The sequence below is a fragment of the Cydia fagiglandana genome, chromosome 23, assembly GCF_963556715.1.
Source record: "Cydia fagiglandana chromosome 23, ilCydFagi1.1, whole genome shotgun sequence".
NCBI classification, from domain to species: Eukaryota; Metazoa; Arthropoda; class Insecta; order Lepidoptera; family Tortricidae; genus Cydia; species Cydia fagiglandana.
Window position 1 is genome coordinate 807,531 of NC_085954.1, and position 20,055 is coordinate 827,585.

The following is a 20,055-nucleotide window of genomic DNA, read 5'->3' on the forward strand; positions in this document are numbered from 1 at the left end:
AAATTTGATTCTCTACAAGTTAGTCCAGTCATTATATCCAAAAAACCGACCCTTCCCGTGAATAATCAGTTCTTGGATTTTTTTTTCGTACGGCCCTCGGGGGAATCACTGGGAGTGTAAATTCAAAAAGTAGACTGAATCAGGGTCCTTTGTATATTCGAAAAACGGTTTTTCTTGAATAACTCGGTCATTTTTGATTTTACAGTAAAACCGTGAGGACAAAAATTGTTCAGAATTTGATTCTCTACAACTTCGTTTCCATTCATTTATGCCGTAAAGCGTGGAACATAGGAGATAATGATAATATTTTGAATTTGTCGCGTTTTTCAGGTTTAATTTCTAAAATATCGATTTTGGGGGAAAGAAGGTAAGAACCAAAATTGTTCAAAATTTGATTCTCTACAAGTTTAGTCCTCTTCATTTATGTCGTAAAGTTGAAAATAAACGAGATATTGAAAATATTTTGAATTTGTCGCTTTTTTCAAATTTTATTTCCAAACTATCGATCCTAGAAGAAAAATTGTGGGGACCAAACTTGTAGAGAATCAAATATTCTAAAATTTTTGTCCTCACGGTTTTACTGTAAAATCAAAAATGACCGAGTTATTCAAGAAAAACCGTTTTTGGAATATACACAGGACCCTGATTCAGTCTACTTTTTTAATTTACACTCCCAGTGATTCCCCCGAGGGACGTACGAAAAAAAAATCCAAGAACTGATTATTCACGAGAAGGGTCGGTTTTTTGGATATAATGACTGGACTAACTTGTAGAGAATCAAATTTCCTACAATTTTTGTCCTTACGGTTTTACTGTAAAATCAAAAATGGCCGAGTTATTGAAGAAAACCCGTTTTTTTGGAAAAAAACCATTTTTTGAATATACGCAGGAGCCTGATTAAGCCTACTTTTTGAATTTACACTCCCAGTGACCCCCCCGAGGGCCCTACGAAAAAAAAAATCCAAGAACTAATTATTCACGGGTCAAAATCTATAATGACTGTCCTAAGATAATTAATGAAAATATGAATAAATTCTAAATGTCTTGGTTTAAAATTCATGACCATGGGGTCGGTAGGTACAGTCAAATGTAAAAATATGGGTGCACTCATTATACTCAAAAATATGTACATATTAATAGATAGCTCCTATGTCAGCGAATTAAGAACTATGGGACATATTTTTGAGTAAGTTGTATGTACATGTTGGCTGATATGCTGATAACGGATGATGAGATCATAAATATTTACCAATAGAATAAACTACCGAATATATTGGAAACGTGTTGCCAGCTGGCAATTGGTTTTATTGACGACTTCCGGTGCAGGATGTGGCAATGAGCCAGTTAATTGTTTCACCAATTACGCTAAACTCATGGAGAATTAATACACTCATATGGAGACAGTCAAATTTTGCACAATATTATGCGCAGTGACATACAGTCGCCTACTGTATGTTACTCTTCGAACGCCGCAAAAATATGGCGCTACAAATAAGATCGTGTCAGATATTTTTGCGGCCTTTGTTGTGTAGAATATTACTGCAGGTAACTGTACCTAAGGACAACATTGGTCACAGGCATGGGCGAGGTGAGGTCATGAGGGGGGGGAAGTCGCCACATATTTTATAAAGGAGTAGTTAACATGACACGACCCCTCATCACATCAATACACGGTCACAAGCCGACTGTTATAAGTCATAACACACGTGATACGTCACCGCGCTTACGTCAGAGTTAGCTCATCGAAGTAGCCTGACCGGTCCAACTAAATATAGATAGATGCTTAGAAGTCTTATCTTAGAACCTTATACAGCTGAGATGTTTCTAATTCCTAGCCTAACTAGCGAACTGGAGTTAAAAGCAATGTATTTAAACTACAATCATAGGTAGAGCAGAATGTAAATAAATATCATGGGAAAATGTTACACAAATCAACCTAGATTGAAGCAAAATAGAGCAAAACAAAGTTTGTGTTGTGGACTTTTTTAGCGTTCCTTACCCAAAGGGTAAAAACGGAACTCTATTACTAAGACTCCGCTGTCCGTCTGTCTGTCACCAGGCAGTATCTCATGAAACGGTATAGCTAGGCAGTTGAAATATTCACAGATGATACCTGTTGCCGCTAGAGCTAAGAGATGCAAATAGTGCAACCCGATATCAGACCACAAAGTAATTGTCTAACATTTGATTTGTATGATACATTCATGATTCAAACAGGAATCAACATTTATTTCATTCATTCTCGTTGATGAGTAAAGCATGCCTACTAAACACAATCTCGCAACTCCACAAGGCAAACAAAATATCATTTGACTATACATCTTCGCACATTCACTCCTCAAACCTTGACTTGCAACTTCGATCTTTATTCCGAGCGCAGGAAGCCGTAATTTCTCGGCCAGAGTTTTACGAGTATTGATAAATAGGTTTAGGCTGTTGGTAAACAGATTGGTTGTTGCAATACCAGTGGTTTACTGCCGGTTTTGTTTGCTTGTTTGACATTAGACATGGCTACAATCACACCGTGAGGCAGTAGCTTAGGGAGGTATTCCACCTGTCCAATTTATTTGTCCGATGTCACAGAATAAATAATAGTACTAAGGGCCCCCCCACATCTGGCGTCTTTCGAGCGTCGGCGTCTACAATTCTATGGCCGACGTCGACGCAACGTCGACGCAGCGTCGACGCAACTGCGCAGCGACGTCATTTTCCATAGCGCTGGACCGACGCCGACAGACGCCGACGCTCGAAAGACGCCAGATGTGGGGGGCCCTAAGTACAGAAGACTCACTCTCTAACAAAACGCGTCTGCTACGATCAGCACAGATATGGCCGCTAGGTGGCGACAGCGCCACGCGCGGCTTATAGCAAACCCCAAAATTGGGGCCGAACGGATGTACTTTTAGCTACCTGTACCAAAGCGACGAAATCGCGGAGTGAGACGCGCCTGCCGATGTCAGTGCGTCTCACACTCTCTCAAGCAAAATGTGAGATGCAATACACATTGGACAAAGAAATTGGATAGGAGTGGAGTTCAATAGAAATTACTAAGCCTTGATATACAAAGTCGCCAGCCGCGTACAGTCACCTGCAATATGCTGAACAACGAAGGCCGCACAAATATCTGACACGATCTTATTTGTAGAGCCATAAGAGCGTGTCACATATTTTTGCGGCCTTCGAAGAGTAACATACTATTGCAGGTGACTGTACCTGTTTAAGTGTATGTAAGTTCACGATCACCATAAACTTAAAAACGACTGAACGGATTTTCATGCAGTTTTCATTTCATCTATCAATAGATTGATTCTTGAGGAAGGTTTAACCCCCTTATTCATAAACGTTTACTAAAGTTGACAAACGCATACTTAATAATCGTTTGTCCCTTTCCATCATACCAATACGTCGGAAAGGGACAAACGATTATTATCGGCGTGTCAACTTTAGTAAACGATTATGAATAAGGGGGTATGTGTATAAAGTTATGTGTAACCCGTGCGAAGCCAGGGCGGGTCGCTAGTAGCAATTCTAGGTATTTTCAGGCCTGGCCACAGAATAAATAATAGTACTAGGTACAGAAGACTCACTCTCTAACAAAACGCGTTTGTCACGATCAGCACAGATATGGCCGCTAGGTGGCGACAACGCCACGCGCGGCTTATAGCAAACCCCAAAATTGGGGTCGAACGGATGTACTTTTAGCTACCTGTAGCAAAGCGACGAAATCGCGGAGTGAGCCACGCCAGGCCTGGCAGTATACAATAAGTATTTCTTTCCTCACAAAGAGTCGCAAGTTTTTGGTGACGGTGTGACAAGCGGCCGTCACATACGATCCGCTCTCTAATTGAAGCGTTTTCGTACAAAGCTTCTATTTGCGTGAGCATTAACTTTAATTACTGATTTACTGTCTTGCGCAGTCCAGCGGTCACTGAGCACAGGAATCGAAGGTCTTACGTGTCGCAGTAAGAGTATTTTATAGGCGGTTTACATTCGCGGCTCGTGGCTCGGCTCGCGGCTCGTCTCGTTGCTTGCCTCGAGCGCGTAAGGACGTCGATCTAATGATTACACTCTCGCCTCGTGGCTCGGCTCGTGGCTCGTCTCATGTCTCGTAAGGTCGTCGAGCTAATCGAATTTAAACACTAACGGCACGGTATAAGGTTTATAACCGAATGACCAGCCGAACGCGAGTGTAATAGGCGGTTTACATTCTCGTGTGAGCCACGAGCCGAGCCGCGAGAAGAGCCACGAGTCCCCCGCTTACACTCGCGTCTCGTAGCTCGGTTCGCGGCTCGGCTCGTCGCTCACATGAGAATGTACACCGCCTATTACGATTTTTGCGCTTCAACACCGACGATTAATCTCAGGTTTAAAAGATCGTCTCTTGTTCGAAGGGACAAAACAAAACACTGTATGATTTGTAAGTGCATAACGTTAATATTGGTAAGAGAGATAAGACGGAAAGTATTAATGATATTTATTTGTATGTTGGATGCTCAGAAAATAACAAAACAAAGATCTGTACTAAATGTAATGTCATGGAAATGTAACCCGCCGAAACGACCGTATGCGGGCTGAAAATCCATCCATCAATCACTTTAAATATTACCAGATATTACTTTGTTTTTAATAATATATCTGTATATTATTTTTCAACCAACGGATAGCCTTATATTATAGTGCCATGCCTTATGGGAAACGGTCGCAGAGATAGTTCAGAGCCGGAAACCGCTACCAACTTTTAGTATGTTGTTAGGCATGGCATTGGGTCTCCAAAACTGCCGAGAGACGGCGGCGCCAGCCATCTACTTCAGCGGAATGACGTCGTCAAAATGACTCCCGCTTCGTTGCGAATATTGCATACTGCACCCAAATTATGCATAGCACATACACGTGTGGGGTATTAAATGAAAGCCAATTAAATAAACTATATTTTATTTATACAAAGTGTATCATAATATGCAACAGTTTAAGAGAAATTTACAAAATAATAAAAATTACGTAAAAAAATATTCAATTATTTGGGTTTTACAACCAAACCAAAAGTCGGACGATAAAGCAATGTACTACAACATTAAAGATGACTTCTCAAGCCATACACTGATATCAATAAAATCAAAATTGGACCAAATATGTGGAAATTATGCATCAAAATGTAGATATTCGCCCATACAAATGCATAAAAGTTAAAAAAATCAAAATTGGTCATTTTCAGGATAATCCGCATAAGCTTCTAGTATGTTATTGCCAATATGACCTGGAGTCTAAAACTGCCGGGAGACCATCGCTGTTGTTCCTCAGTTACAAATAATGAAGTCATATAAATAATCACTGCCGAATTTCGTAAAATGTAAATTATAGCTATACCACGAGTCTCACATACACGTGAGTTACATGTAACGAAAGGTTATTAAATGTATTATGATTCACTTAAACATTGTTTGTAAAAAAAATGTACGGTTTCAGAGCTAGAAACAACGAAATACCACTTTTTATGGAAAAAGTAGATATGTATCAATTTTATAGCTAAACTAAAACCGTCAAAAAAATTTTGCGTATAACATTTGAAAAACTTGTTATTCAACTATATATCACAATTTAAATTTCACATTTCCGACAAAAACTGTGGAAGTTGTGGAAAAAAAACTAAAGCGCCCCAACAATTCTACCTTAATGCGCTCATATTATGCAAAGAATAGTTCTATTTATCGAGTATTAAATGAATGAACATTACATAAAATACATGAAAACGACATTTTCGAATGGAACCATAATTAAAAAAATAATTATTTACTTCATAAGTAAGCAAAATACTGTTTCTTTAAGTACCTAATCTCCTCCTTTCAAAGTCGGTTAAAATGTAGCTTTTGTGACCTCGGCTACAAAGACAAATAAATTGACACCTCATTTATCAAAATCAGTTCAGTAGTTTCATACAAACGGTACCTACACATGCACGCATAGATAGCAAATTCTGCCGTAGTCGGAAAAAAATAAAAATTCAATAATTAGACCTTTACTATTATGGCCTGGCGTGGCTTGGCATCTAACGTTGAAACTCTCAGGCCGTAGATGTTAGCAGGCCTAGCGGGCGTCGCCTCGATGAGTTAGCAAGATGCCTTATGGAGGCTTCGAATGATCAGAGGGGTGACCTGTATTTCGGAGGATCAGAGGGAAAATTCTGCCAGCCTTCTCAGCTCAGCCTTGAAACCCTTGCACCACTCAAGATTCCACTTTTATAAGAATACCCAACTGGCGCGAAGTGGCGCAGAATAGGGCAGAGTGACGCTCTTTTGTGCCAGAGGCCAAGATCCTCTTTGCTTTGGGTCACTGAGCCAGTGATGTATGTATGTACAAGGCTAATCGAGGCTTAAATATATAATTATGTATCGCATTAAGTGAACTGATAGGGCATTTACCTCGATAAGGCATTTTGTATTGGGCATGTATCTACTTACTGGCATGTAACTTTACATTTCTCTAATAATGGTCACAAAAGCCACATTTTAACCGACTTTGAAAGGAGGAGATCAGGTACTTAAAGAAACAGTATTTTGCTTACTTATCAACTAAATTATTTTTTTTTTAATTAAGGTTCCATTTGAAAATGTCGTTTTCATGTATTTTATGTAATGTTCATTCATTTAATACTCGATAAATAGAACTATTCTTTGCATAATATGAGCGCATTAAGGTAGAATTGTTGGGGCGCTTTAGTTTTTTTTCCACAACTTCCACAGTTTTTGTCAGAAATGTAAAATTTAAATTGTGATATATAGTTGAATAACAAGTTTTTCAAATGTTATACGCAAATTTTTTTTTACGGTTTTAGTTTAGCTATAAAATTGATACATATCTACTTTTTCCATAAAAAGTGGTATTTCGTTGTTTCTAGCTCTGAAACCGTACATTTTTTTACAAACAATGTTTAAGTGAATCATAATACATTTAATAACCTTTCGTTACATGTAACTCACGTGTATGTGAGACTCGTGGTATAGCTATAATTTACATTTTACGAAATTCGGCAGTGATTATTTATATGACGTCATTATTTGTAACTGAGGAACAACAGCGATGGTCTCCCGGCAGTTTTAGACTCCAGGTCATATTGCTAATAACATACTAGAAGCTTATGCGGATTATCCTGAAAATGACCAATTTTGATTTTTTTAACTTTTATGCCTTTGTATGGGCGAATATCTACATTTTGATGCATAATTTCCACATATTTGGTCCAATTTTGATTTTATTGATATCAGTGTATGGCTTGAGCAGTCATCTTTAATGTTGTAGTACATTGCTTTATCGTCCGACTTTTGGTTTGGTTGTAAAACCCAAATAATCGAATATTTTTTTACATGATTTTTATTATTTTGTAAATTTCTCTTAAAGTGTTGCATATTTTGATACACTTTGTATAAACAAAATATAGTATATTTAATTGGCTTTCATTTAATACCCCACACGTGTATGTGCTATGCATAATTTGGGTGCAGTATGCAATATTCGCAACGAAGCGGGAGTCATTTTGATGACGTCATTCCGCTGAAGTAGATGGCCGGCGCCGCCGTCTCCCGGCAGTTTTGGAGACCCAATGCCATGCCCAACAACATACTAAAAGTTGGTAGCGGTTTCCGGCTCTGAACTATATTCCCATAAGGCATATGACTATTATGTAATAATACTTCGTAAGTTGTACATTGCGACTGTCGCTGTCCTGAATACTAATAAAAAAAATACGCCAGTCTGAAACCGCCCCGAGTCTCGTACGGAACAGATTTTTTGTAACCAGCAAGCCTAGTACGGATATGATGGTCGTTCTTGTCTACGTGACAGCGTGATAAAACGGTGTCCATCAATTTCTATCCCACGGTGTTAAAAAGTGACAGTTATTTTATCACGTGGATAAAGATGGATAAAGCCATCCATAATACGCCGGCTGTTGTCAATAGGTCATGACTTTATTGTGCTGAACTGAGGCAGGCGTGGCTCACTCCGCGATTTCGTCGCTTTGCTACAGGTAGCTAAAAGTACATCCGTTCGACCCCAATTTTGGGATTTGCCATAAGCCGCGCGTGGCGCTGTCGCCATCTAGCGGCCATATCTGTGCTGATCGTGACAGACGCGTTTTGTTAGAGAGTGAGTCTTCTGTACCTAGTACTATTATTTATTCTGTGACTGAGGCTTAGGCATACCTTACTTAAGTTGAGGCTTACCCAACCGTTTAGCACTCTATTAGTATTTTACTATCATAGACAATAGCTAAACAATCTGCTCTTTTGGCCCATTCTTTAAGCGAACACTAATTGCCTTTGTTCTGCTAATTATTCATTAATCGTAAAAGACGAACAATCAGTGTAAATTAGACGAATCCTATTGTTTTTGTTTCAAGTGTGGATACAATGGGACGTAAATTTAATGATTACTACATATACTTCATACTGTGTGTGTTGTTGTTTTTCATACTGTATTTAAGCAATTCTTCTTGGTTAATAAATATTTTTACTTTTTTTTTTATATAATAGATGGACGGTAAACACATTATTGTTAATACGTGGGCGGTTGTGAAGAATAACTAAAAAATGATTACATTTTACAACAAAAACACATGAAGCACCATTAATGTTTGCGTCAGTCCGCCAACGCGTGCTCCCGCTGAAGCTGCTCGTTATGGAACTTATGGAGAGAAACATGTCGAGCAATCTTCGACTTATGTCTGTGTCTCACGGAAGTTATTAATTAAACTATTTTGAGTTGCTTCGAAATCAAGCCAAAATCTATATTATAAAAAAAAAATTATGGACCCTTAAATTCGTAATGGGAAAATTATTATAATATATCCAGGAGAAATCCTTACGTTTATGCGACTTACACAAGAAAACGAGTCAATGGAAACGATGAGAGTAAGTACCTATTTAAAACAAGAGTAAGGCCTTAAAGGCTGCCTTTCCACTGAGGCGAGGATGAACGGATATATTTTTTATATATTTTATATTATGTTATGGATATATTTTACGGATATATATGAGAGGACACGTGCAGGACATCTCTTTCGCTCCGCTTGATTACAACAGAGTGCCTACCGCGAACCACGTTCGCCCTGTTGCCTCCTTGACACGCTTACGTACGAATTTACAAGTGCGACAGAGAGGCAACATGTCAAACGTGGTTCACGGTAGGCCGTCAGAACTCTACAGACCTCGCAACAAATCGCAAGCGTATTTAGAGAATTAAAATAAGTCTTTGGCAAAAATTTCATTTTTGGTACAAGCTTTTATCGCTGACTGTACTTTTCTTTCCACAGGCAACTAATACTCATCGAGGCAATTCCAAAAATCCCAAACACAATAGGTTTCGTTGTTTTATCACAGAGTTCCTATGGCCACCTCCGGTTTCCATCATCAGATCAGCTCCATGACACCATAATATTGCATTGTCACCCGACTTACGTATGTATGCAAAATTTCAGCTCAATCGCGGAAACCGAGAAATGGATCAAATTTAACTTGCAAGATTTGATTACACACGTCTGTGAAAACTCAGGTGAAACTAAATAAAAGCTTGTAAAAAATGCTGGAAGTAACGCAAGTAGCATGCGTTAAGGTTTTTAGAGGCCCTGTATATTTGCCTCCCACCGACCCCCAAAGTTGCGAAATGACCTCTATTGGTCAAACAATAAGGTGCTAAATCAAACGCTTTACTGTGATTTATTACTCTTTGTTGAGCCAATGGGCATTTTCTTTGTTTCCAACGCTTGTGGTAATGGTAATGTTATGGTTAATAATTAACATAGTTATTAGTTAAGCTGGTATTGTATATGCAATCAAATTAAATAAGTTACCGTGATTATTTTGAAGAAGACAGCACGCAGAAGTAAATCTTATTATATTATATGTGAAGTCCCACGGGTAAAGGTTCCGTCACACAGGCGCAACTACACTTACAATTGGCTATACTTCATATGTGACGTTCCACGACAAAAGGTACCTCATGGCGGCTGGCGCTTACCTCGCATAGCGCCGCAATAATATTGGAGCGGCGCTAATAATAGCGTAAGCGCCAACTGCCATAAGGTACCTTTTTGTCACACAGTAGGCGCGTTTTCCGGGCGGCGCGTGAGCGGGGCGCGCGGCATTATAAAACGCTCACGCCCCACCCAAAAAACGCGCCTGTGTGATGAAGCCTTTCTTCTGTGTGATGAAGTCCAAAATCCGGCCTCCTCCACAGACTTGGTCACTTTTTCTTTAGCAAATGACGAAAGTTGCTTCACTTGTTGGAAGCGGTGGATTGTTTTCATTTTCACGACATCTACGCGGGAGAGGTCACGGGCAGAGACGCATGGATACCCCTGACTGTATCTCAGCTGCCCTTCACGGCTTGTTCGCTATGAATTACGAGTACTGTTCGAGCCGATTTAGTTAGATGTCCTAATCTCCTAAGAGATGGCGCTGTTACAAACGCAAACTAGGTAACAGTAGCTCATCATGGAATGTACATATATAATGTCAAATATGTGAATAAACGATTGGTAATTGGTAACTAAGCAACTTATTCAAACAAGTACAAACATCGATACTCTTAACTGTCCATCGGTGGACCTTATGCCTTTCGTAATAAGGTTTACACTGTCATTTAACAGTGTGGGCGATGGTACAGTCAGCATCAAAAGTTGCGGATGAAATAACGCGCCTAAAGTACGCGCCACCCTTTAATCATTACTACACCTTATAAAACAGTCCCCTGACGCGTCTATCTATTTGTTTGTAAGTATGATCGCCATAAACACGAAACACTACTTACTGAACGGATTTTCATGCGGTTTTCATCTATCAATAGAGTGAATCTTGAGGAAGGTTTATTAGGTGTATAATTTGTTAAGGTGTAACCAGTGCGAAGCCAGGCGGGTCGCTAGTTTTACAATAAGAAACAGTTTGCAACCACACTAATTGTCTTAGACATAGAAACATATATCTCTTTAATCTCTTTAAAAAGCTTTTACATCAGATAATGGTAGACTTTTGACTCGTAATCTTTTTTACGGGAAGTCTGTGGTCATGTGTTTGTCTGTGATGTCCATATCCATAATAAATTGTTAGGTTCCCAACTTATCCTTCCTAAAAATCAAAATTTAACCGAACATTCTCGTCTCACAAGTCAAAAGTCTACACCTCGACATTGGCAGAATCCACCTTGCTAAATTTAGGGAGGAGTAAAATAGAATTATTAAAAAAAAACTCCGGAACCTACTTTTTTAACTGACGGGCAAGAGGGCGAGATTGTTTACCAATTCTACTACTAAGATTAATCTAGCAGCCCTCTAAAAAATCATTTCTAGGAATTTCCAAATTATTAGGGCTGTACAACATACAATATTAGCCATGACGTAACGCGTATAATTGGTCGGTTGCACTTAGATCTGTGATATGCCTACGCAAGAATCCTTGCGCGCACGCACGGCCGAACTGAATCACCGTGGAACCTTGTCATAATACACGTAACACCGCGTTTACACATGCGAAGTCGGGAGGCGAATTAAATATTGAACGCGAATATGATATGTGGACGCAAGAAAAAGGTAAGGAAAAGCGGAGAAGGAAAGCGTTATAATATGTATTTCGAGACGAGTGCGAACCGTTACGTACGATCGTCCACACTGTTAAGGCCTATGCACACCGGCTTGCGTGCGCGTGACGTGCACGTGCGCGTGCGCTAAAATGTTAGAGCCCCACACGCACACGTCACGAAAGCGGTGTGCCGTCTCTCATAATGATCTGTATACTACAACGCCGCACGTGCACGTCACGCACACGCAGCCGGTGTGCACAGGCCTTTCATCGGGAGCCGTGGAGAGCCCTTTGTCCATCAGTGGGACACCAGAGAAGGCCTTTTTTGCTTTTACTATGCTGGAAAATATAATCTCACTATTCGCAATGCCACTCGCACGCATATCTCCATAGTATTATGTATGACTATGATACATCAACTGAAAATATTACCTATAGATGACTAAGATAACCTGAATAGCTAGGTCACTTACGAAAACCTATGTTGGTTAGATAGCCAAACGGAGTGTAAAATTATGCACCAATTATGCTATTAAATGCTCATAATTGTCATAATTCCGTTTAAGTAGGAACAATTAAAACATAGCGAACATGAAACCATGTAGTTTGTTTAGGAGTCTACAAAAATGGACTTTTGAGTCAAATCACATTAGAATCTTTCTACCAAAGAAAGACAACATTTACACTTGATTGTACAATTAAATAAATGAATAATGAGAATTAACACTCCAGATAGGCCTAGCACATGATTGGGGCCACAGTATCTCGCAGGGAGATAGACTAGTCCTTTTCTGACTATGTTAATTAAAGAGGGATGGGTAGTCTATATCAATCATGTGCTAGGCTGGCAGCCAGTGTCCACAACTTTCAATAACACAAGACACAACTTTTGTCTTTTCTGTATGACCTACAACACACTATGCATGTGTGCACCACGGACAATTAGAAACTCACAAGGTGAAGTGAAGTCATTGTATGTTCGTATTTATATGCACGTTTGCCAGGTGTATTATGTCATTCCTATGTATGTCTATTAAAGTCTGGATTCTGTCACTCTTATTTATAAATAAGCCAAGGTTTTCGGTTTACCTACTTGGCAAGCATATTCATCATAATTAATTATGATTTCTCTTTCTCTCTCTCTCGCTCATTAAAACACTATCTACTTATAATCAAAATTATATGAACAACAACTAATATGTAAAATTCTGTAAAGCAACATAACTTGTGTTGCGTTGTTCATTATTCAAGAAATCAACTTTCTGCAGTATGGTTTGTCAAGTAACAAAATGAAGGCTTGATGAAGGTTAACAGATTCGTTGCGTGTTCCATTTTCGAAAACGTTTGCCTGTGGTGCGGAACAATCATTTCATGACACGGCAGCCATGCCATGGGCCATAGAATATGATGAACACCTCCCGTGTCATGCGCCACACGTAAAAAACATTGATGACACGGCAGGCGTGTCATCAGCCCCGAATCGGTTAATAGAAAATTATTGACATTCCTATTAACTATAGTGTTGGCCACCAACCCGCTGGGTGGACACAGTAAAAAAGGCCTGCCAGGGATCTACACAGACGCCTATTATTTGGAAGGCTGAAAATCGTGCAGAATGAAGAGCCTTGGTGTAGAAAATAATAACCTCATGTGGTCGTGACCCTGAGTAATGAGGAAACGCAGAAAATGAAGATAGTGTTGGCATAGATTTATGTTTACAAACATTTGATACTAGATAGTAACAAACAAATAAAGTTGAAAATTGTTTATCTATCATTCAAGAGAACAATCCTCTCAGTCTTTGCAAAAAGAATGGGCAGCAAAGAATGTTTTTGTTAGTTTAGCACCGTTAGTTAGTTCAAAAACTAAGTAATTACCAAGATGGTTATCAATTTTCTTATTATTTTTTCGCCCTGTCTGTGTTATTTTATTTAAAATTAAGCAATGATTGTGTTGTGAATATCACTACCACAAGCTTGTCACTGACAAGATACTGACATGTTCACTAACGTCCGCGTAACTTACTTTCTATATATCCGCTCGCTCTAGCCAGTTCAGTTCTGCCAGTTCGAGCGAAATCCATAGAAAGCAAGTTATTGCTTAATTTTCTTATTATTAGGTATTAATTACTTTTTGGCAGAAATCTGCTTTATGACAAGATAGTGACTGGACAGTGAACTGGGTTGGTTATTTGACAAATGAAATTAGCTATTTTGGTTTATATTTTTGGTAAACTTTTTGGGTTTTTACTTTAATTTATCCCAATTTTTTGTGTATTAATTTGGCAATATGCCAAGAAATGGATGATTTAATCCATTGAAACTCTCTCTTATATTAAATTCTTTCAATCTTACCACTGAGATATTGTCAAAAGGCAATAGTCATAAAGGATGCTCTAAACTGTGAACAAACAGGAACATGTCTAACTGTACATCGGTGGACCTTATTACAAAAGGCATAAGGTCCACCGATGTACAATTAAGTGTGGGCAATGGTATTCATTGATAACTCAAGCGCTCTGATCTTTACTACATCCTTTACAATGGTGACTACAATAGTGTTTGTAATTCTGTCATTACACACTACAATACAGTGATAACAAAAAAGCTGAATTGCAGATGTGTAGAAAGTAAAATGAGTGATTGTATGTGTTGAATGTAGTAATGTTTAGTTTTTATAGATGCCCAATTTCACAATAGATGCTGCTGTTCTATCGGCTACTTCACGCTGTTAATATTTTTCCTCAGCCCCTTATACAGTGTGAAAAGATAAGTCGGGCCCTGGAGGGAAACTACCTTAAATCCTTAAGCTGTCTCATTTTACTTTAAGGAGACATTCCTTTATTTTTTCACACTCTACTATACTGTATAGTAAATTTGGTTTCGGAATAAATGAGTATGAAGTTTTGACAAGAAGTGTTTCATTACAAGAGGTAGGAAGTGCAGTGCAGTGTAGTCAAACAGTATGTGTGATAAGCATCAACACGAACTTTTACGCGCACCGTTCGGCTTGGACAGTGAAAATCATGTGAAAATAAATAATTTACTCCCAAAATACGCGGCAATGATGTCACTCGCAGTCATACCCGCGTCCTACGCCGGTTATGTCACATCCAATGATCAGGGGTCAACTATAATTACCAACTCGACCTCTCATACAGGACTCCAATGCATTCATTACAGGTCACCCAAAACAATAACAATACTTTCCAAAAAGGATAGGGGACTGACAATACCACATACTTCGTCATCTATCCCGTTCTAACTAACCTAAGCTCCGTAAAGTAAACAAGGATAGAATTACGTGTCAAAACTTTACGAAACAAAAAGTAATATTTCTAAGACACTTAAAACTATTTAAAAGTACTTCCAAGTATTAATTAAAGGGTCAAAGTGTAGTACTAACCGTTATCAAGTCAACATAAATCCAAAACAGATGTCAGGCCGATGTTACTCGGGAAAACAAGACACAAAACACTGATAAAACACCTTGTTAAAAACTAGATCACAACGTAGGCACTGGGTAACACAGCATTCACTGACACAAAAGGACGGCACTAGCACTTCAGTTTATTTACAACGATGATTATTCCACGTTTATGCACACATACATTCCGGGACGTCTGTCGTGCTCCTACGAAATTCGGCCATTTTGCTATTGAAGAAAGAAGGCCACCTTTCGACCAATAAACAAACAGATTGCTCGTCTAGTGCTTCCATCTGACGACGTATCCAAAGAGCATATAATCACTACGTTCTAAGAGACGGAACTCCATAGTACGTTTTTGTCAAACGGTTCGGTTTGACACATGTTTGACAGGACTTGACTGATGAACATCTATTCATACCAACATAAAGAAAAATGTTTATAGCACAGATAAAGAAATATATTATCTGTATATTTATCTATGGTTTATAGAAATCAGTGCTGTGAAAAATCGATAATAGTGAGTTCTCGAAACGATAATAACCGACATGATAGAAAGTAGTGCTGCGAAAAATCGATAATAGTGACTACCTAAACCGACAAAAACCATCCTAAACTCATTCAAATTTTTTATCGCAGAAAATAAAACACCAGTGAGTTTATTACAAACTTTATTAATTTCTTAAGTTGATACTTGGTATATATACAAAAACTCATTTATTATAAATACTAAGTGTTCTAAAATGAATATAAAACTAAAATTAACTACTATAAACTGAAACTAAAAATTTTGCGCCCTTGGTAGGGTGCCCATCACGCAGGCAGCGTGGATTGGATTGGATTGCTATGGCCAATCTTTGCGCGAGAAAGCTGCCGGCGCGAGGGTTACCTGTGGCCTCCCTTAGGCGTTTACTGTACGCCTTGTGAAGTCCCCGAGCCCCCCTACCCCACGGACCTAGTCTCGATGCCAAAGGCTACAAATTCGTAGTATGCGCCGAGACAATTATATTTATTCGCCTTGAAGTTCTCGGACGTCAGCCGCCGCCCCGGCCTGTTTGCTGGTGGCTGAAATGTAGGACACCGCCAGCGTATTTGCGCAGGTAGCGTCCCACACCAGCGCCCGGCCCATCCACCAGGGGAATCAGGGGATCAACGACATCCCGTCGGGGCGTTTGCCGTCATCCCTTGCCATCAGGGGCTACAGAACCGCAGGGACGTCGTCACTGACGAGCGCTCTCCTCAGGATGTCGTTGAGCACGGCATGACGGGATAGGCGGCCGGCGCCCGAGGAGCAGGCGAGTCCGTGGTGGCCAAGGCGATCAACAGGGGCCCCACTAGAGACACAGCTGTGGCCTGTGGTCCACGTATACATCGGCCCCGACCCAGAGTCCGATAGCAATTCAGGGCTATAACCGCGAAAATCGAAGTTCGCAAATTGGGGGCATTTTTCTCTGTCACTCTAATTACGCCTTCATTGGAGTAAAAGAGAATGATCCCCGCAATTTGCGAATTTCTGTTTTCGCGGTAGCCTCTCTGAGTGTTTGGCTCGATGAAAGTACCGGTGTTGGGTGATGGATAGGCGTGCGGCCATAAAATTAATAAAATAATTTAGTTACCAATAAACTATGGTTAAGGCCCCCGCACTAGGTGAGACCTGTATAGCGCCCTCCAGACTATGCGCGTGAATCGCGGGCGAAGCCGCGAACGCGAGTGTGGAGTCTAGTTCGCTGATATGCGAAATCGACTCCAGACTCGCGTTGGCGGCTTCGCGCCGCGATTCGCGCACGAGTGTGGAGCGGGCTTATCGCGGAGGACCAGTTAAGGCCCCTGTACACAATGGGCCAGCGCGGGCCATTCTGGGGGACGCGTTTATGCGTTAGAGGGAGCAAATGATATTGCTATCTCATTCTACCGCATGGCTGCGTCCCTTGGACTGGCCGGCGCTGGCCCATTGTGTACAGGGGCCTTTAGATTTGTACAGTATCTGGATTTAGTTACTTAATAGGTATAGCATGCATGTTACAAAATTACAAAAAAATACACTTAAATCTTTGCGTACATTATAAAATATTACTTAGTATAGCTTCTAGCTGTTTCCATGTAGTTATTTAAGTGATTGAAGAAGAGTGTAGGTAAGATTTTTGGCCTCAATAACTGATTTGTCTTTGAGATAACAATGCTTTAGTATGACATTGTAGGTTGAAGCCTTAAGGTGGTCCCCAAATCGTTGACCGAAGGCGGAGAAGACTTTTGGAACAGGTAGGTTAACGATTCGCTTTTTGAGAAGCGAGACGTAAGAAGTCATAAGTGTAGACAATTTGTGTGTAAGCAAAACGATTCTGTGCAAAAATAACTACCTACCGAACAGTCAGGCCATTAGCTTCAGCGTAGAGTTCAGAAGTTGGAAATCGAAAGGGTCAATGTCCAGACTCTGGGCTGGACACAGCTAGGAGCCTTGCGTGGTCCCTTCCCGACGAATTATCAATTAGGGATTTCAGAACGGCAGTGGGGGCTAAGTTGTCCCAGGCCCTTTGCCTCTCGGGTCTAGGTGGCACAGGTTTTAAGGATTTTACCTGCGAGATCAGACGTGCTATGGATTGAGGACAAGAATGCCGGCAGAGCAATAATCGATATTTTGCGTGTTCCTAAACCGCCAAACATAATGGGCAAAGAATCTTGGGTCCAAGCCGGTTCATTAAAACGGACATTCAAAATCGATTCCAGTTGTGACTTAAGGAGACTATCGATAGGTTGGACTAAACTAGCGACTTTCCAGATAGGGCAGCAACGGAGCAAGTACGTAAATTTGGGAACCAAGAAACAAAATTTTAAAATAAATAAGGCCGAATGGCTACTAATTTTGATTAAACGATCTGAATTAACATGAAATTTAGAAATCGATTTGGCCAAAGCAGACGGAATAGCTTCATCAAAAATGGGGGAGCCGAGAAGATGAAGATTATCCTTTGATAAGATTTTAATGTTTGGGGCTAAACTCGAAAAACTTTGAAGTACCTGGGCTGCTAAAGACGGTTCTAAGTTTACGGAAATGTAGGTACAATTCACATTTGTAGAAGTTAAGTTTCAGGCCAATGTCGCTAAATTTCTATATAACTAGGGATAAGCCACGTCGCTCTCCAGATAGCCTGGAAATAGTAATAATGACGGGCAAAGTTGAAGGCACGACGCCTCAGGGCCCTCCTCCTACTAGATGGTGTGCTCAAATTACGGCACCTACGTTTATTATTAAAACTCCACGAGGCCATGCATTTGGCGGGGAACAGAACCCTATGGAGGAACCTGGTCTTCAACAGAAGGATATGATGGCACGATCTCAGTATTGAGGGACCCACTGAAGAAGAGGGATAAGTCTGCCAGGACCGTTTGTGAGTCTCCGCCGATGGTGCCGTCGTCCAGGGGGCCGATTTTTGAAATTCGACCACTCGGTTTCGAGTATTTTGTTAAATGATATCTCCACTACTAGGCGTTTAAATTCTACTAATAGAATTGAAATCGAGTGGTCAAAACCACTAGATTCCAAAATTCGATTGCTCTTATTTCAAAAATTAACATTTCGCCGGTTTCTACCGATTTTCGAGTGACGAAATCGAGTGATCGGAATTCAAAAATCGGCCCCCAGGTACCAAATATGCAGTATGAACGTGAGACTATAATTGGACTGCGTTATGGATTAACGAACTAAGTAGTTCGTTATAACGAACTAAGTAGTTCGTTATTCCATAACGCAGTCCAATTTGAATACTGAATGTACAAATATGCTGTATATACCTATGTTTTTACACACTGAACTGTACAAAATATATTCTGCTAGAATTTACAAACGGATACACCGTATAGTTCGTTTTTTTAGCATTAGAAAGAACTTAAAAGAAGGTAAGCGATCTTGACATGTCTTTTAATTGAAAACCACTTTTTAAAAAGCAGTAACTATTACTTATGATAGCAAAAGAATATAAATGATCGTATTAGATTCATAATGGTTACATATTTGACGTAACTTATTTTTATAACGTGTTTTTCCATTAAAAGACACATCAAGATTGTTTACCTTATTTCTAATGCTAAAAAAACAAACTATAGGTACTCGTTACAAAATCTAACATATTTGCCTAAGGAATTTTCAAGAACTATTCTTAGAATTAATATAATTAAATAGGATAAGGTAAACACAAATATAACTGTAAAAAAGGCAGTAGGAACTAACTGAATTACCGTCACACTCAACTCAACAGTCGAAATTATATACCTAGGTAATATAACTTTAAGCCGTATCATCTGCTGTGGGCTGTGTGTATGTGATAGTGTGTGTGTGTTAATTATTACGCTATGATCTGATCCTCATTAACCCCTGACGCAGAATGGCTACAGAATCACAATCTCCAAGTTAATACGCATAAAATAAAACTCATTCAGTTAAGACCCTACGATAACGAACCCATAGATCTAACTTTAATCAAAATAATATGTTTTTGGCAAAAAAAATATTTTGGTACAAGCTTTTATTGCTGACTGCACTTTTATTCTACAGGCAACTAACAGTACTCATCGAGACAATTCTATAAACCCCAAACACAATTAGGTTTCGTTGTTTTATCACAGAGTTCCTATGGCCACCTCCTCTCTCGCCTTACTTATGTTGTGTATACACCAGCTTCATTGGAAGTCGGGAAGTGGGTCAAATTTAACTTGTAAGATTTGACCCGTACAAACATAGTTACATAGTCTGTACTAAAGACCGTATCGTTAAATAGGAACAACTTAGCCGTTTTTTGGTATTTTATTTTTATTTCAAAATTACACATGTGTTTAATTGGTGATTTATATAATAAGGAACACATTTCGTCCTGGGACCTCGACGAAAGCATATGGTTTGGACAAAATTTACCCAATCCTCTCGAGTAACAATTACGACTGCTGACAAATATTACAAGAAAATTAGCGGTTCGCGAACAAGACAATACATATCACACAAAAAAATCGTACTATGTAAACAGCAATTACACATGATTCGTATAGCGAAGCATTTCTTTTCGTTAAAAAAAGT

At 39.5% G+C, this 20,055-nt stretch overlaps 1 protein-coding gene across 1 annotated transcript in view; it reads right to left on the minus strand.

The window, feature by feature from the left end:
• The window catches only part of LOC134675738 (uncharacterized), a 272,173-nt gene extending 256,897 nt beyond the window's left edge, over positions 1–15,276 (minus strand). The window contains exon 1 of the mRNA XM_063534048.1: positions 14,970–15,276. The gene's annotated coding sequence lies outside the window, so the exon portion shown is untranslated. The remainder of the gene's footprint in view (positions 1–14,969) is intronic.
• Between the last annotated feature and the right edge of the window lie 4,779 nt (positions 15,277–20,055).